General features: G+C 44.8%; 1 protein-coding gene across 5 annotated transcripts in view; it reads left to right on the top strand.

The window, feature by feature from the left end:
• The window catches only part of FAM13A (family with sequence similarity 13 member A), a 906414-nt gene that overhangs the window by 869279 nt on the left and 21169 nt on the right, over positions 1 to 15966 (top strand). The window lies entirely within an intron of this gene.

Below are 15966 nucleotides of genomic sequence, written 5' to 3'. Positions count from 1 at the left end.
TCCCCGTTCTGCGAACTGATACCTAGGGTTAGGGACATCCCTTTCAGGGCCCTAGTTTCAAATGGCACCAGTGTTGGTTCTCACATGGCTCTGCGTGTTCTGGCGCGGAAAAGCTGTGTGCAAAGAACTGACGTCAGCGCGCGGAGGCGGCGTCTATATACTCCAGCGACGTCATCACGGCGCACGACGCCGACGACGCGGAGCCGCAGGGGACGCCTGCAGACGACGCCTACCGACGCGCAGGGGTACTGCTACGCAAAAGTTTCCGGATCCAGACTGACGCCTGGGGATATTCTAAGGTAAGGAATCTAATACTAACTACTGTTTCTTACAGATATATCGTTACCGAAGGTAAGTAACTTGTTCTTCTATGCATCATTGCAAGCCATTTCTCATGCATTGTAAAATAACATTTCCTGGATTGCTCCTCCAGATTTCTTTGCTTACCGAGTGGCAAGCATTCAACATGGAACATGTTGCAGTGCCAAAGTCACTAAAAGTGTTGCCCAGTCTACACTGAAGGAGATGTTTCACATCTACACAAATTACACTGAACACTTCATAGACACTGTAATTACGTCCACTACAGTAGTCCTGCTTTCCTGTAAAAATGTAAAAATGCAATTGAGTGTTACATTTTTTTCACCTCACTATCAATATGCGACCAAAGCTCCTCACATTTCTTACCTTTGTCATCATCACAAAGCAACAATTCTGTAAATGGTCACCACATGGATAATATAGCATTCACAGGCTCTAGCATTCACAGCCTCTAGCACTGGCTAAATGACACAGCAGGAATGACTCTTTCTTTGATGCCGTTGTGTTTTAGTTCCCATGTATAACAAAAAAGTGCATCAAAATGGACTACAACGTCAATAGCCTTCTTCATTAACTCTGAAGATTGTAAAGATGCTTTCAGCATACCATTTAGCAAGTGGCAATGTTCTCTTATAGGGAAGCACTTCAGCTCAGGTATCAATGTTGACAGGTCATCACACAACTTTTTCATATACGTGGCTGAATCACTGCAAATACAACCAATGTCACTCCAATATTTGTTGTACTTGGTAGAACTTTTTGCAGCAGCATTCCAAGTGACACTGCATTCCATGTTGTCCAAAAGTCTGATGTCATGTTTTTACCACTATTCCAGATGCTTGGTGACCGCATTCTTTTCACATATACCTGTCACTACACCTCGCATTGGATGTTTAAAGCCTGGGGTGTTTGGCAATTCACCTACTATAAATACTGACTCACTAGAAAACGTGACCGATGTATCAAAGGGTTTCAACCATTCTCTGTCTCATATTGAGAAAGATTTTTATGAAACCAGACATTTTATCTAAAAGTGAAAGAATCAAACATAGCCAAAATATCAAACATGATTTTGATATTTCATGATTCTCTACAGTTTATAAAATAATTAAATAAGACCTATACATGCTTCTAAACCCTGCATATGTAGACCAAAGAGCACAAAACTGTAAAAGCATAAGGAAGAGGAAACAATATTTTAGTGACATCCTTAGCCGCTTCGACGCAGCTGGAATTCCCCCGCCGTGCAGGCGAGTTCCACGCGTGCGCGGAACGGGCGACCCCCGGCCGTCCTCCGCACATGCCCACCGTGACGTCGGATGGCAGGGGGGCGTCCGACGCATGGAAGAGGATAAACAACGAAACTCAAGCATAATATTATTAGTCCAGTCTTTCTTACTGCTACCTTATAATAAATAGTTACATTGTATTGGCCCCTTCAAGAAGGAATACAAATTACTCTTTCACTCTCCTTTTCCTTTCTTTGAATGGCATTTAGCTTGTGGTTGTGCTGGTGTTTTTTCAGTGTTTATGTGTTTACACTGGTGAGGGCTATTTCCCTTTCAGTGGGGTCTTATCAGTTATTATAGGTTTAAACGTAAAACAGAATAGGCGATCTATACTACAAAACAAAATCCTTGAAAAATAAACCAGACCAGATAGAGGAATATTTTACAATAAATATGGATTTACTCCCAAGGTGAGTCGCCATTCCAGGTCCCTTTCACCCTCTTCAGATAAGTCCAGCATGACAAGTCGAAGAACAGTAAAGCACAAGAAGTCCATGCAAATCTATACAGTAGGAGTATCTACAAGCTGAATAAAGAGGTCTTATAGCTGACGTTCAGAAAATCTGGCTACTGCCTCCAGGTCCAATCTGATGCTGAACCTTGAACCTAAGTGTGCCGAGTTCCCTGGGTCATTGTCTACTTCCCAGCAAGCTGCAGCTTTCAAAGAGGTCATGCTGTAGAAGATATTTAAGTTAGTTCAGGATCTCTCTGACATGCCCTCGTGCCCCTCTGTTTTTTTTTTTTAGATATTTTTATTGAAAAATGTTTTCCCCTCATTTTCTTTCCCCCCCTCCCCCATTACATGGACAAGGCACAATACAATTCATAAGGAAGCCACATATTCGAAACAAAAAGGGAAATAATACTACAATATACGTACTACATATCGATCCTATCCTATTATATATACATACAAAATCATATATATTCACCTTCACCTATGCATATATGAATATTACACATTTACTTATTCAGTTCCCAAATTCCACTGAATTAGAGGGCCCCAAATTTGCATACCCAGCTTTTTACCCTTTCTCCCTTTCCTAGAATAAATAGCTGTTTCCAATTTTTGTATTGACAAAGTTTTCCCAAGCCATTGATGATACGTGGGAGGATTTGGATCTAGCCAAGTTGAGGCCACAAGCAATCTAAAAATCGCCATTGCTACAAACAAAAAATGTTTACAGATTATTTGTCCATTGGGGGAAACACCCAACAACATTGTTGCTGAATCCAGCTCTATTGTTGTATCCAAGGCATTTCGGAAAAAATTCCCAATATCATGTTTTATCTCATCTAAATGCGGACAAGTAGAGAAAATATGCAGCAAGTTAGCCTCCATACTGCCACATCTAAAACACGTGGTGCCCGAAACAGCCCCCCATTGAGCAATTTTCCATGGCGTATAATACAAATGATATAAACTCTTATAGTGCTGGGCCTGAAGAGACGAACATAATACTTTACATCCCATCTCGAGTGACTCCGAAAAAATATCTCTTTCTCTAGGTATATCTAGATCTAAGGACCATTTAACTATCCATTTCTCAAGATCATCTTTTTTTAACTTTGTCATTTCCAAATAAAATCTTTTTATAGTACAGTCACTACCTTTTTGTATAAGATCCATCATAATACTCCTCCCGAATCCTAAGGCCCCGCCTCTTTTATTTAGTATACAACTCCGTATTTGTAAATATTTAAAAAAATGATTTGTGTTTAACATATACTTATTTTTTAGGTCAATAAATTGTAAAATACCGTTATCATCCATCACATCTCCGATCATGCCAATACCTCGGCTCTCCCATTCTTGATATATCACCCCTGAAAACACTGCCCTAGGTAATAAAGGATTATTTTTGAATCTGGTATATGCACTATATTTCCCTATTCCAATTTTTTTAGAAAATCCTTTCCATATATTGTAGGCCGCCATAATTGTCTTAAAACGAGTTCTTTTATAGTAACTTCCGTCGGTAAATCTCAAAAAAATATTTTCAGCATTCATACCCAAAGCTAAACCATATATAGCAAGCAATCCTATCTTATCCCATCCATCCATCTCAGCGCCCCCCATTAATCCAACCATTCCTTGCATTGCTGCTGCCCAATAATATACTTTTAAATCCGGCAGCGACCATCCCCCTTTCTCCCTAGGTAGGGACATATACCTCAATGCTCTCCGGGTCTTGCCTCTCGCCCAAATAAACCGATTCACCATTCTTTCGCAAGTTTTGAACCACTTATTTTCAATTAAAAGTGGTATTGCCCTAAAGAGATATAGTAATTTGGGTAAAATCAGCATTTTAATAATATTAGCTCGTCCTACTAATGACAGATGTAAGTTCTCATAGCGATCCAGATCTCTTCTCGCTTTTTCAATTACTGGAGCGATATTGCTATCCACCAGGCTATCTAAATCAGACATAATATTAATTCCCAAATATTTCCCTGCCGACACTACTCTACTGTCGTCACAGGGCGTCAATGAATTTTTAATAATCTGCGTTTTTGACGCATTTAGTAAGTACCCTGAAACTTGGCCAAATCTTAAAGCCTCAGCCTCTACAAACATAGTTGCTTCTGAAGGGCAGGGTGTAATCACTGCAACATCGTCAGCATAGGCTAATATCTTACTTGGCCCAAGAACTGTGCAAAATGGTGTAATTTCTGGTGCTGATTCTATCTTGCGTATTAAAGGATCCATATACATGGCGAATAACAAGGGAGAAAACGGACAGCCCTGACGAGTTCCTCTCTTAATTTTAAATTGACCTGTTTTTCCCCCATTTATCCTTAATACCGCAACTGGATCAGCATACAAAGTCTGCATTGCTTTCAAATACCCTTCCTTAATCCCAGCTCTTCCCAAGATCTGCCACAAATATTGCCAGGAGACCCGATCGAATGCCTTTTCCGCATCCAAAAGCATAACTGCCATCGGGTCTCCTGCTACCTCCGCCACATCAAATAAAGTTATCACTTTTCTAATATGATGAGTGGTCCCTCTACTAGGAATAAAACCGTGTTGATTGTCACTGACCAGGGTCCCTATAATACTTGCAAACCTTGCGGCCAATGCTTTTGAATATATTTTGGTGTTATTATTCATCAATGTTATTGGGCGATAAGACCCTGGTTCGCTCGGGGGTTTCTCTTTTTTTAAAATTAGAACTATATCAGCCGCACTCCATGATTTAGGAACAGATGCCCCACTTTGTGCAGCTTGAAATGTTTGAATTAAATCATTACCTAAACAACCCCAAAAAGTCTTATAAAACTCAGTTGGTAGCTGATCAGGTCCGGCTGCCTTCCCGGAAGGTAGAGCATTCATTGCTTTTTTAATCTCGATATCATCCAAGACAGTCTCAAGCTCGTCTGCGTCTTCCGGAGAAATAGTTTTAGCCTCGATATTCTGGAGATATTCATTTATTCTTTCAACAGTACTAGAATTTCCCTCATCATATAAAGATTGATAAAACTTCCTAAATACCTTCCGAATTTCTTCTGGATCTGATTGTAATTGTCCCTTTTCATCCTTTATTTCCTTAATCATCCCTGCCGCCGCTATCTGCCTAGTTCGTATAGCGAGTACTCGCCCAACTTTCTCGCTGAACTCGTAACATCTCTCCCTTCTGGCTGTGTATTGCTTTGCGGCCCTATTAGCTAATTCTTCCTCTGCATCACTTTTCACCTTCAATAGTTGTATTACAAATTGTTCAGTCGGCTCCCCCCTTATTACACATTTATTCAGTTGTTCTTCTGCCTCTAATACTTTTTCCTCTCTCTCCTTGTATTGCAGTCTTTCTGTTTTTCTCTTGAAAACACTATAACTACATGTTTCGCCACGTGCTCCTGCCTTAAAGGCATCCCATACTATACCAACTGCAGTACTCCCTCTATTATGCTCGAAGAATTCAGTGATCCACTTAGACATATGTTTTATATAATCATCGTCTAAAAGCAGTCCCCTTTCAAATGTCCAATCCCTCCTTGTTGTTACTTTCCCACTCTGCTTTAACGTTAGAATTAAGGGGTTATGATCGCTGAATAACCGGGGGAGTCTATCAATTTCTACTAAACTAATTAAATCGTTGGATACCAGGAAATAATCCAGCCTAACACATATCTGATGCGGTGCAGAATATTATGTATATCCCGGCTGGTCTAGTCTAGTTGACCCCCAGACATCTCGTAATGTATTATTTGCTAAAAGGTCAGTAAGGGCCTTGTACACCTTTTTCTTCCTACCCTTATATTGCCTTATTGAACCCGATCCCAAACCTTCCGCACCGTTAATATTTAAATCTCCTCCTATAATGACTCGTGGTGCCCAATCTGCCAGCTCAGTATCCAGAAAGTGTAATATTTCAGGATCGTCCTGTGTAGAGCCATACACTGCGACTAGTGTTGTCCACACCCCCCCTAATAGAACCTCGGCCATAGCCCATCTCCCCCAGTTATCTCTAAGCTTTCTCCTTATTACTATGCTTTTATTTCTTGAAAGAATGGCTACGCCTCTCTGCTTAACTCCCTGCTTAGAAGTGACTATTAATTGAAACCCCAACTGATTAAGAAGACTCTCCTGAGTGCTCATTATATGTGTCTCCTGCAGGAACACTAAATCTACATTCATTTGCCGTAGCCGCATTCCTATCTTCTGCCTTTTCAATGCATCATTTAGGCCGCATACATTCCATGTCGCTAATCTGGTAGACATTTTTTCATTTCTTTTTTCTTCCCTTCACCCCATATCCGCTTGCTTCTCTTTAACATTCTATAAACATTATGCAGTGCTAAGTCTTCAACATCACTATGCACAACATACAATTGATATACGTTACTTTTATCAAATCCTGTCAAGCATCTTATACTTATGTGCCCTGTCCATTTCCCTCCCCATCCCCGTCCCCGTCCCCACCCCAGACTGCCCTCCCTCATTCTCCCACCCCCCCTACAGGCAAATAGGTCCGACGGACCTATATCTGGCCGACTTTGCCTCCTGGATGTCGAGCCCATCAACTCCCCTGACTTTCCACTTTATCTCCTTGTGCTCAATACATAACCACCAAATTCCACCCCTATTTGTGGTCGGCTGCCACCACCACTCTTATTACACTAATACCAATCTTTAACCTATCTTTTACCTGTTAGAGCAACAGAAAAATAAAACAAATCCTGACAAGTGACTTTTCACCCCCAGATATCACCACATACATCCCTTTTTCCCCTCCTCTTCCAAATTCTATTTATCTTCGTTTCTTTAGGAAGATATCTCTAAGGGCAACTGTATGATCACTATTCTCAGTGTTCTCTCTGTGTCTTGTTTTCCGTTGATCTTGCAGAGAGTTGAGATATTCTTGTGCAAGTATCTCGGAGTAGAAAATTTTAAAGTTCCCGTTTGACCCAATCTTCAATCGAGCTGGGAATAGAAGATAAGCCTCACATCCTATATTTTGAAATGGAGTAATGAGCTGCCTCATTCTCCATCTTCTTTCCACGGTGGTGTGGCAGAAATCAGGACGTGCAAAAAAACCACATCATTATATTTACATTTGGCTTGAGGCTTTGCTTTGTTGATTATTTCCTCTCGCAAAAGAAAATTCCCGACATAGATAAGTATTGCACGAGGTTTATCCTGCACTGCTTTTTGAGTGATAGGGAAGCGATGCGCCCTTTGTATTTCAAGTTCCAGATCCCAAGTAGATAACTCTGGGAGGGCACCCTTTAATAAATCGATGACATACTTCCGAACATCACTCCCCTCTTTCCCCTCCTGTATTCCAATCAAGCGTACATTATTGCGTCTTTGTCTATTCTCAAATTCCTCTAGTTTCCATAACATATCAGATGTTGTCTTATCTTGTTCCTTCCTGTCATTCTGCACTTTGACCATATCGTCTTCCAATTTCCCTGTCCTATTCTCTACTTCAGAGACTCTCTCAGCCATCTCCTCATACAGTTTGCTGACCTTACGTAAAGAAGATTGCATTCTCCTATTTGCGTGCTTAGCCCTTCGCTTTGCCTTTTGGCTCTCAACCCGAGCCTCACTCTGCATTTGTTTTAGAGTTGTGAGTAGAACTTCAAAGTTGGATGTACCACCTTCTGCTCCCCGAGATATAGAGTCCGTAATCCCTGTTCCCCCATTTACAGACTCATCCGCAAGCATTACAGAGTTCTCTGCCTCCTTGTCCCAATTTAATTTCTTTACCACTGTCTTCATATTTCCTTCGTGCTCTTTCGTTGGTCTCTGTTGTCTAGACCTGTCGCTTCGTTTACTTGACTTCTTTTTTTTTTTTGTTTTACTCTTATTTTTAATGTTGCCCCTAGTATTAATACTACTCGCAATGTTTGTTTTTGGTCTCAGGGAAATCTCTTTTAGTGCCTTTTCTTGAGTTAATTTCTTAGACTCTTTATTGATAAATTCTGTCTCGCTACTGATAGAATTAGAGGTGGTTTCAGAATCAGCCCCTGATTCAGTCTCTATACTTTCCGTGTCAGTGTTCAGTGTTTCATCGCCTGAACTTTCTGTTTCAATTTCTGATTCGGTATCTATCACTGATCCCACGCTTTCATTTACGCTTTCTTCATCATCTGCCTCATCATTGCCAGTGAAAAAGACCTCATCACTGGGGGAGGCAGGGTGTACATCAGATAATTTACTTTTATTTTTACTTAACTCCTTGTTGGTCGTTAACTCTGTTAGCAATGGGTAGTTGGCGCCCTCAAAACTTCCTTTTTCAAAAATAACACCCTCTGCCAAGTTTTGACATGTACCTGTATCTTTAACTCCAAACACACCTGGAGCTATGTGAATTAGAGCCTTCTCCTTTAAGGGCCTAAGACCGCCCTCTGCTTCAGCTGTAGAAAGGTCTTCGATTTCTACTACCTCTGTAATTCCATTCCGAGGCTGAGCATCCTCAATGCAGTTATCGCCCCCATCCGCGCCTTCCTGCGCCGTCGATTCCCTCTCCAAGGTAAGCTGCGCCAGACCACACAGACACGCCAGTGTAGGGACTTCAGCTCCTCGTGGCAGGTCCATCTGCGAGGTTGTTTGGACAGGCGGCGCTGGTGTTGCAGATAGAAACGTCTCAACAATAGTCGTTTGCCGGAGTGCGCTCTCCTTCACAGCTTCCTTTCCAGCCATCTCCCCAGCGGCGCGTTTCACCTCCTCTCTTCTCCTTGCAGTAGCTGGTGGTGAGACTGTCGACTTCTTCTTTTTCGCTCCTTCTTGTTTCTCCCGCATTTTTCTCAGTTTATTTTCCTTTGCCGCATCTCGTCTTTGTTGCGCATTAGATCGCGCCTTCCCTCGCAGATTCAAAGCTGGGGCACCGAGATTATCCATATCGTCCTCTGCCTCACAATCACGGACCCAGTCAGCTCGCTCTCGCTCTCGCTCACGATTTTTTCTTGAGCAAGGTGCAGGTTTTGACGCCATAAACTTTAAAGTAGTTTTCCAGCGGTGGTTCCCGGAGAGAGACAAACGAGCAGTCAGAGATGAGCAGTGGGTTTGCAGATATTTATACAAGGCCCCCTTTCTCTCTTGAGGAAATTCAAATACCATAAACAGCAAACCGGTAGGCTCCCTCAGCATTGCCTTATGTCGTCGAGTTGCACTTCCCAAAATGTAGACTGCCTCTGATCTCGTTCCAAAGTTCGCCTTGCTCTTCCACCAGCAGGACAAAACTTCTCAGCATAAGCTTATTTTAGCTCCATTAGCTTGTCTTGGTTTGTCTCAGCTTAGCGTATATAGCCTGCGAGCACATAAAACACCATATTTCTTCGTGGTCAGTCAGGAGAGTGTTTGGATGCGACTTCCACTACGGCGTCACGGCGGCCATCTTGCCTAGAGCCCTCGTGCCCCTCTGGGTCTGTTAGGCTTCCGGCAGGCTTCCACCAGCAGACCCTGTCTCTGTGCCAATTGGCCCTTGACAACCTCAACCCATCTGTTTTGGTGCTAGTCTCAACTTCTTTACGGCAGGCTTTACTTTTTGTTCTGGTGCCAGATGCCAGCCTAACTCTATTTTCGGAGGCAGCTTCTGCACTGGCTCGCACCACAAAAAAGGTCAACCTCAAGCTGAGTAGGATTCTTCCCCCTGTTCTTTTACCTCAATGACGCTATTTTTCGGAGGAAAGAGGCTCTCTTTAGTTCAGACCCTGATGCTCTGCAGAACCTTGAACATGTCCCTTATAATGAGGAGGATGCCAGGAAGGTAAGTCACTTGCTCCATCCCCATGTTACTTATGCCGGCGTATATTTTGACCTCCAAAATGTTAGTGTCTTGTGTAATGCAGACTCTGCCTCACCAGAATCTGCATTAAATCCTCCAGCAGAAGAGATTGCGTCTTTTGCAATGGTAGTTTGTAGAGCTAAAGAATTCATAGAATTACAGTTTCCCCACTGAGTAGACCAAGGCAAGTCTCCTTACCATGATTTTGCAGCATGTACCTTCCTCTTCAGAACCAGTGAAAGAGGCTCTGACTGATTCGCTTATGGCAGCCTTTTCAAAACCTTTTTCAACCCTTTACATAAGTAGACCCTAGTGTAAGGCAGCATAAGCCAGCACCAGGTGACCTGAAATTCCTGGTGCAACATCCTGCCCCAGAGAGCCTAGTGGTACAAGGCTCCACAAACAAAGTTCAAGGGAAGCTACTTTCCTTCGACCTTTCTGGACAGGGGGAGGGAAATGGATTGAGGTGATGGGCAAAAAGGTTTTCTCATCAGCTAGCTTAGTGCTACGCTTCTTAAATGATGTTTGCATCCTGAGTCTTATACCCATGTCCTGTGGGATAGGATGCCTGAAGTTTTACATATGGTGCACTGGGATTTTCTTAATGCTTTTGTCCAAATGGTAAATGATGTGCCCAAATGCATATTGTGATCTGTTCTGGACACCACCTACTCTGTTGCTCGACCCAAGGGCACTGTCCTCATCAGATGCCATACGTGGATGCCCACCTCTCGGTTTTCCATGGAAGTCCAAGCTATCCTTATGGATATATGACCAGCTTCCTTGTGGAGAGAAAGAAGATTATGCTCTCATGCAGTTAAGAGGGCAAAGCTACAGCTCGTTCCTTAGAATTACTTTCTCCTGCTCACCAATTCCATCAGCAGTATGAGAAATTCAGGGCATATTTGAAGGACTTTGCCTTTCAGAGATACCCCTTACAGCCTGAGCAGCTTTTTGTAGCTCTAAAGGCTGGGGGGAGGTACCAGAGAGCAGCGGTCAGCAGCACCTCCTTGCCCTTTAGCTATGCCATCCAGTTGGTGGGGCCAGTTGGGGGGCTTGATCCTGGAGCGCATTTTTTACTGGCAGTGATTACATGGTATCGGTGGGTCCTTCAGATGGTCCAACTTGGTATATTCTTTCTTTTTTGTATATGCCTCCCACACATTCCTCCAGTTTTTTCTCAAGCTGTGGCATATCATGCCTCTATTTTCACCAGAGAAGTATTCCAGTTGATCTATTTCCCAGCAAGCTACAGCTTTTAAAGAGGTCATGCTGTAGAAGATATTTAAGTTAGTTCAGAATCTCAGGATTGTGCCTGAGACAGAGGGAGGAATGGGCTACTGGGCTCAATGCTTCCTGGTCCACATAAAAGACAGAGGCAGGAGGCAGACTTTAGACCTCAGCTTGCTAAACTCGTTCCTAAAGTTCAAAATTATGACTCATACAAGTTCTTCAGGTCTTGGACACTGAGGACTGATTGGTGTGCTTCAATCCTGCAGTCCCACAGGAAGTATCTCGGCTTTGTAGTGGGATCAGACCACTTCCAATTCACTTTCCTGTCTTTTGGCCAAACATCATCCCCTCTAGTCTCTACAAAGGTCATGTCTGTGGGTGAGGGAACTCTTCGTAGGTCAGGATACATGTGTTCCTGTATTTAGATGACTGGCTGTTGAAGACTTGATAAACTCCGCTAGTGTCTGACCACTTCGAGAAGATTGTTTAGCTGGGTTTGTCCAAGGTGTTCAGATCATCTTCTTTCATCCATGAGAATTTTGGGGCCTTTAAGGAAGCATTGCCTCTTACCCGCCACAGCAGCGAATCCAGGATGTTCAGGCTATGATCCCAATGTTTTAAGTGAGAGCTGCTGTCCCATCCTTAATAGTTCTGATGCTGCTTGGTCTTTTTGCCTTCTACATTTTTGTGGTGCCTCACGCTCATTGTCACATGTGGGACCCTTCAATGTAACCTATGTCTGCAGTGGGACCAGCACTGGGGTTGCCTGTCCAACATTATTCGCATCTACGATGAAGCTGCAGAGCTCTTCAGTGGTGAATAACTAACATCAACCTGACACGCATGAGACAGTTGCCACACCTCCGCTGGAGATAACAGTGGTAACAGGTACATCTTCTTTCTGGTAGAGAGATCACCTGGACGAGGTGGACATCAGAGGCCTCAGTGCATCACATAAATCATTTTGAACTGTAACCTGTTTGACTGGTCCTCAAGACATTTCTGCCTTTCATGAAGGGTAAGTCTCTGCAGTTTCTATTGGACAACACAACAGTGATTCCATTCTGCCACTAGCAGTGAGGCTCACCAGCCCTCTGTCTGGTGGCCTTGATACTGTTGAAATGCCAGAAGCTTCAGAGGACCTCCCTGATGGTCTTATCTTCTGACAACGTCCCTCAACGTCAGGGCACACTAGCTCTGCACATGTGATTTTGCTTATAATGAGCAGTGTTGTACTTGGCCCTTCCGCAGGTTCACCCCTAAACTTTTTGCATTGCTATGTGACTTAGTGTTGGTTGATTTTGGCTTCTGCGCACTTTACTACTGAGTCTGCCCTCCCATAGGAATGCATGGGGAATGTATGTGTCCATGTTAGTTCCTGATGTGTGGGGAGTGCAGGGTCGAGTTTGGTATGTGCAGACTCGTGTGATTAAATGCTGCGCGATGATGTGTGCGGCGTTAATGTGCCTAGTGTGGAAGTGCCACTTCTAGAAGTTGGCTTGTCTGTGTAATAAAGGTGAAATGACTGTCTGGCTTGTGATTGGCTGGAGCTGGCTGGTGTGCCTGGCTCCAGGAGTCAGGATGGGTCTGCCCTGGTGGTGAATGTTGAGATCTGCATGTTGATGGCAGGGAGGGGTTCACCTGGGACCAGAATGGGCTGGGCTTTCCCTACACAATGCTGGCTCCGCCCCCTGTGGTGCGACTGATGTCCCTGACCTGTCCTGTGAATAGGGAGAGGGACTGAGCAAAACAAAGTGCTCAGGAACCAGTTGCATCTGGTTCACCCCTTGCCTGTACCTTTAGAGACAAAGGGATTCTGTGTATAAAAAGAGGCTGTGACCTCATGTTAAATGTTCTTGTTTCCTGACTTGAATCTACCAGGGGCGTGCTGCTGCTGGGGCCCAGGGGAAGGCTTGCCTCCCTGGGCCCTGCCCAGCCCCTGGATGCCCTGGATACTGGAGGACTTCTTTTGGACCCTTCTGCCTTGCTGGAGTATTTCTAGGACCTTGAAGAGACTCTGGGGGCTGCCCCAGCACCTAGGCTGTGCTGGCTTTCATTTTCCATGCCCCTAGCTCTCCCTGCACTTTGTCCCCCTCTGGGAGAGCTTTATTTGAGCTTTGCAGCGTGGAGCTGCTCTCTGTCCTGCTCGTGTTTATAGCAGATGCCTACCCTGCATTATGCCCGTGGTGGTGTGGGGTTAAATACGGGTGCCCACCCCGTTTTTATGTCAGGGTCCAATTTCGGGTGCCCACCCCGCTGATGGCCGCCTCCTGATAGTTATTTGTAAAACCGAGGGAGCCCACCCCTTATTTGGCCCCCGTTAAGTCACCACTGCGACCGGGCCGAAAACGGGAAGTCAGGTGGCCGGGCGGGACTTCCGCTTGCTTCCAGGAAGTCCCGCCCGCCGCACCCTGATTGGGGGAGCCCCAAGAGGAGGGAGTTGCCCCGGAGCCACGAAGGCTCCACACACTAAGTCCCGGTCCTGAGATGTGAGACCGGGTGAAGACCGGACGAAGCGGGCGCATTCTGAAGGCAGGGCTCTTGTGTGGAGAGAGAGCCCCGCAAAGCGCTACCGCCGCCTGAGGAAGAGAGCCTCCCCTGTGCTGAGCCGGTAAGTGAAGGCGGCAGGGGGGAGGGCAGTAGGGAGGCACCACGCCGGTGCCTCCCTTGAGGACACACCTGTTTCCGCTCCCACGGGGAGCACAGAGCTAGGGCGGCCCCTGATGGCAGTGGGCCGCCCCACTGTTTTACCGAGCCCAGGCGGGGCTCCAACAATGGCCCATATTTGTTTAAAAGTCCCTGGGGGGGGGGCTTTGGGGCATGTTTCGCTTTAAAGAGCCCGTGGGCTCCTGGGGGCAAGTATCCCCTACAGAGCCCCGTAGGTTTGAGAGCCAGAGGGCTCACAGGGGGCACAGGTTTATTGACTAGAGCCTGAGGGCTCCAGCGAAGTCCCCATTATTTTCAGAGCCTAGATGGCTCCTGGGGCACAGTTGTTTTCCGAGCCTAGAGGGCTCCAAAATGCACCTATGTTTGTTCTAGGGCCTAGAAGGCTCCCACGTGTGGCAGTTGTGCTCCTAAGGGCCAGTGAGGGCCCATGTCGCAGTTTTGATCTACAGCTGCCCAGAAAGTAGTGGGCAGCTGCACCGTTTAGGTTTTTGCTTCCTAGGGACCTGTCTCTGGACTCAGGAGTGAGTCGCACTCCTTCGCCCCAACTTGGGCCTTCCACAGCTGTGCAGCACTTAGTGCCAGCTGCAGCGTTTAGGCCCTGTTCTTGTCCCCAGCTGCCCAGCAAGTAGTGGGCAGCTGCTACGTTTAGGTTTTGGCGTAATGGCGCAACCTGGACCCTAATGTGATTTATGTGCTAATGCTTTAGGTGTTAGGAAATGTATTGTGTGTAGTATGTTTTGCGCACCCTGTGTTCTGATACCTCTAGACATATGTTTATGCTTAGGAGGTTGTTTAATATAGTATAGGTTATGCTAGTGAGTTCATGGTTCCCTGCGTGATATATGCCTAAGGTGGTTAGGATTGCGTATGAGGTACTTACCTTCTACCAGTGGGTACTGGTTGTGTTCTACATTTGCTATTTGGTGCTACAATTATTCTATGTTCTAAGTGCTATTCCTACAAAGTGCTATTTCTACAAAGTGCTAGTTCTACCAAGTGCTTATTCCTCCCTCCCACGTCTGTTTATTTAGGCTGTTGCCGCTAAGTTTGTCTGGTGCAGCCTTCCGCAGGCAAAACGGTGTTAAACAGCTTTTCTAATTGTCCTTGACCTGGCAAGGTTTTGCTGTGGGCACAATTACGGGTTAGTTATCGGGTTTACCTTGTTCAAGTTACCAGTGCAATGCATTTTTTTTGAAGGGCTTACACATATATTTACCCCAGTTACCTTTTAAAATGTTTCTGTGGGATCTTAATTTGGTCTTTGCGTTCCTCATGTGTGCTTCTTTCTAGCCTCTTCACAGTGGCTCTCTGGCTGTTGACTTCGAAAGCTTTCCTCCTGATTGTAATAATGTCAAAGCATCAGCGACCTACCAACATTGTTTGTCCATTCCCCATACATAATCTTTTTTCTTGACATGCTGGTGCTTCGAACTTGTGCGTCCTTTGTTCTGAAAGTGATGTCATCCTTTCATGATAGGAAGTCCGTTATGCTCCCCACGTGCTCTCCATTGCGCTTCCTATGTTCTTCTCTCTACCACATTTTTCTAAGGAGGGTGCTCGGGGGTACTACTCCACTTGGATTACATAGATATGACTAAGTAAGTACAGGTTGGATGATCACCTTATTGTTGGATTCGCCCTAGTGAAGAAAAGGTGCGAAGAAAGGACAGGTGAATTGATTTTTGCATCAAACTGGGTTATGCCCTTGCCTAAAAAGATCCTTTAGTCTCGTTCCACCAGAAAGTATGGCTTTCACTGTGTGCGTTCTGGTTTTGAACATCTGCAGACATGCGCCAGGGCATCTGTTTATGCTTTCACCAAGCACTACTTTATCGATCTCAAATCCACATGGAGGGTCATATTGCCCTCTGTCTTACCTGGTGAAACATCCACTCTTCAGACCTGCCTCCTTGGAGGGGCCATTGCTTTGTTATTAATTCTCATGGTGAGGATTCTGCAGTTAAAAGTATCCATCAGAGGAATAAGTTACCTTGGGAAACCTTCTGTCTGATATCAAACAACTGATTCCTCACCAACTACCCACCACCCTATTCTATGGGGGGACTATTGGAAATTAATAACGTTCTTGGGTAGGTTTGAATACTGCAAGCTTGTTTCCATCTATAAGCACATCTCCGCATCTTAGGGTGCCAAAAAGATGGAGAAAATAATGTCAACACATAGGACTGGCACTTATAATCTGCTTCATGTTGTCATGCCTC

This window comes from Lissotriton helveticus, chromosome 2_1 (genome assembly GCF_964261635.1).
Source record: "Lissotriton helveticus chromosome 2_1, aLisHel1.1, whole genome shotgun sequence".
Taxonomy (NCBI): Eukaryota; Metazoa; Chordata; class Amphibia; order Caudata; family Salamandridae; genus Lissotriton; species Lissotriton helveticus.
Note: the sequence above shows the minus strand (reverse complement) of the source record. Positions and strands in the feature narration are given on the sequence as shown.